The sequence below is a fragment of the Primulina eburnea genome, chromosome 17 (assembly GCF_022965805.1).
Source record: "Primulina eburnea isolate SZY01 chromosome 17, ASM2296580v1, whole genome shotgun sequence".
NCBI lineage: Eukaryota > Viridiplantae > Streptophyta > Magnoliopsida > Lamiales > Gesneriaceae > Primulina > Primulina eburnea.
In genome coordinates this window covers 4,143,184-4,147,353 of record NC_133117.1, presented here as the reverse complement: position 1 = coordinate 4,147,353, position 4,170 = coordinate 4,143,184, and positions in this window count along the sequence as shown.

Sequence of the window (4,170 nt, the reverse complement as noted above, 5' to 3'; positions counted from 1 at the left end):
AGAAAATTGCAAATGGTTTTTATTAATTTTTTTCCAGTTACGTGCGTGCTTAACGACCATATATGTTTCATATATAATTTAAGTAAAATTTATAATAATTATTGAATAATATTTTGCTCTTGTGATTAGATGCTTCAAGTGTGAAAATGAGTTGCATTTTTAAATTTCATTTGTTTTTGTCTATGCGAGAAAATTAATCACCGACTTTAGAGAATGGGGTACACAAAACGTGTTTACAAGTGGTTACTTAATAATAATATTATTTAATTATGTGTATAATCCTTGAGTCATAGATATTTATATTTTTAATTTTATATAAAATAACTGACTCATAATATAGACAAAACAGTATTTTGATATAATTTTTAGAATCTCCAAAATTTCTATCTTTCTTTTTTTTTAGTCCTTATTTCTTTTTTTCAGAAAAATTAAATTCATGTAAAAAAATCTGATTTTTTTTATTAAAAATAGAAAATATTAATGCAATTGTAATTTCAACTTTTGTAACTTTACATGTTGTTCAATTTTAAAAAATTAAAGCAGGGACTTATAAAAGTATTTTTTTTTTCTTAATTCGAATGCTCGTGATATCTATTTGGTTAATGCACATTCACAATCATAATTTTTTTTTATGTAAGTTACAGCATAATTTATCATTTATTTTTCAAAATAATAAAATGGATACTTCTGACTGTTTTAATTAAAACAATTATTTTAGAACATTTTCTCTCCTAAATTAATATGCTTTAAATACTAATACCTTAGCTTTTTTTTCCCCTATTAACATTAGTCGAGGTATTTTAGTGTAAGAAATCAACATTTCAATACCCTAGTATTATTTTTTTAAAAAAAATTACACTATTTGTTTTTTTATAAATTCAATAAAACACTTTTTTGGGATGAAAATTTTATTTACATGGATTTTTTTTATAATAAATTCTAGTATAAGAACTTTTAGAGTAATATTCCGAAAGCGGTATATATATATTTATATATATATACTATTATATTAAGTGTGAGGACATGATAATAACTAACTACAGAGGACACCAAATTTTTCTTCCAATTTTACCCTTATATGATATTAATATTACACTTTTGTATTTTGTTTTGATTTTTTTTTAATTTCAACACACACTTTTATTTTATTTATTTTTATTTCAACAATTCAAATATCAATTTAGTCCCTCCATAATTTGTCAAATTTCACTTTAGTCCATCGATAATAATAAAAAAGATTGTGCATACACGTATCGCGTGTGCATAGTAACTAGTTAACATTAAAAACTTAACTTGTATATTAATTATATAACCCAACTAATACGATATATATCCTATAAATCTATTCAATAGTCATAAATTATGAATTATAGTTTATATTTAAAGCTAGAATATTTTTAACTAACAAATTAATAAATCTCAACTTATATTAAACACGAAAATTAAATTTATATATTAATAACTAAACAAAACGAAGAATCTTAATATTTTCCCAATAATATTCTTTTTGGGTCAGAGATTATTGTCATCTGATTAGGACACAAGATAAATTCCTCAATCTTTCACCTTATATATATCATAATTTTATAATCAGCATTTTTAATTTACAATTTTATCTTGTTTTGAAACAACGTAATATTATATATTTTATTTAGTATCCCATAATTAATTATGTCAAAATGACCCGCCAGTGTACTGTCAATATTTGTTTTTTTTTTTGTTCTTGCTAATATTTGGATAGTGTTGGAGGAAGAAAATAAAGTAGGTTTGCGACAAGAAAGTCATAAGATGCTATTCTTGCTTGACAAGTAGATACTATAAGTTGTTGGATTCCATTCTTTATAATTCAAAAAAAAAATTATTTTGAATAACGTACATGTACATTCATTTTATTAAAAGCTATATATGACTAATGAAAATAATATTACTCGAATATTTTAAATTGTATCATCAATAAAGCAAACGTTAACACTAGTTTTTTTTATATGTATATATTCAAATATGTGAATTTCGACTCTGATATCAACTCATGTAGATTGAACGCTTATTGTTGATACCTCATGAATGGGCCCATCAAGACTTTGGACCTCAGGCACATCCCTAACCCAGGTAGATGGCTTATAACAAGCTCAGGTACTCTCATATAAATAACAGGTTTGAGCGTCCAATTGAGGGATCATTCACTATATTGACTTTCAGCAGCACCCTTATCTGCTCTCTCATTATATCTCAGTCTCTGAATTGAGCGTCGGAGCGAGGGACTATGACAGGTGTGGGGACCCGGACGCTAATCACGTTCTAAATCATAATGATAACTAATTAATCAATTAGTATAAACAGGGTCTATTTTTTTTTTTAAAATTACACAGCGGAAACATAATGTAATTAAATTCAAATTACATGTTAAACATAAACATACAAATCTGATGTTATCTACAATAATTCAACTAGGTTCAATTACATATCAGTACTGAATCCTAAGTTGCTTCTGAAGCCCGGATCTCCACGCTATCTAGTCCAGCCTCGTTCTCTTCCTGACCCTTATCCGGTCCCACCTGTTGTCATGCACACATACAAACAAGACAACAGCCGGATAACTCAGGTGAGATATAAATATCCCAGTATAAATCATGTATACATGCAATCATATAAACAATATAAACGCATATAACAGAAAATCATATCCCATATCAAAATCATGACATGAAATAATAACGAGAATAAATCATATTCTAAACATGTACCCTAATCAGGAACATAATCAATATGAAGAATAAGTCCTATTCTAAACCTGTACCAATATCAGGAACATCACGGAACATGAACCATATTCAGGAACATAATCAACATCAATAAATATAAATCAATATAATTGTCACTCAGCCTCGTGACTCCACGTTCCAGACTAAACTCAGTCCTAGCCTAGGGATCCCGGTTTCCAGATGTGGTATTCCTATATCGACCAACAGTAATAGAAAAGACTCCAGTTCTATCCACGTCGATATGACCAAACATCCAGTGTCCTGACCTAACCGTCATGGACTGTGGTCCTATCACCAATATCCTGTCCTGTGACAAAGTGCAATGGGCCAGTGACGAGTCCTCACTATCCGGCCCTTCTGTCACAAGATGAAATGTCTACGACTAAGCATATCCGCTTATGACTCAAGACATACATTGTCTATAAATCCATAGACCAAAAATATCAATCGTATTCAATTGCAAATAACAATGCAATAAATAAAGTATGTGATTTAGGGAAACTCGAGTCAAACCTCACTCAAGTTGTGCAATCCCAACTCAACATTAATTTATACCTTTATCTTCTCGCTCAGAAGAAGAAAAAGAAATCCCGACTCTATCTCGGTCCATTCCCAATCTGGTAATAACAATATCGAACAGATATAATATCAATACAGAATTCAATTCAATACCTGTTCTGATCAACACTCAAATCAAAAAACATAATCTGATTAATGTCAATCGACATACGATATCACAATCTAATCTAAATCAATACCGAATCTGATCAATATCAACCAACTGATGTTTCAACGGTATAACAATACAGTCTCGATAACCCCGTCAATCCGAACATCACAGATATAATACCAGAACTCGTAATCAATATCGATACCAGTCATAATCTCAATAACAATACATATCTGATATGAATTCTCAGTCAAATCGATTCCAAAAATCATAACAATTACATAATCAGTCCGTTGCTTACTCTGACTTCGATTTTATGATGTCTAACATGACAAGAACATCATATATGAATTCTATTCAATTCTGACAACATCATAATTTCAAAGCATATCAAAACGTAGCAAAACTTACGTCCAGTCGTAGCCTACGTTGATAGGAACTCGGTACTGTACTCAGATTCAAAATCAAACGGACGGATTGAAATAAAAAGGCGTAAGGATTTTCTGGCAAACTCCTTCGGCCCTTTTTTCGTTTCTCCTCTTTCTTACAAATGATAATCACCTTAGTATATATATATACACACGTTGCACAAGTAAAGAAACGTGGCGAATTTTCATGTTTTACAAGCGGTGCTCGGGCGGTAAGAAACTACCGCTCGAGCGCGGCAGTTTCTGCCCAAGCATTTTCACTTGCACCCTTGGCGCTCGGGCGGTAATATTCTACCGCTCGGGTGCCACA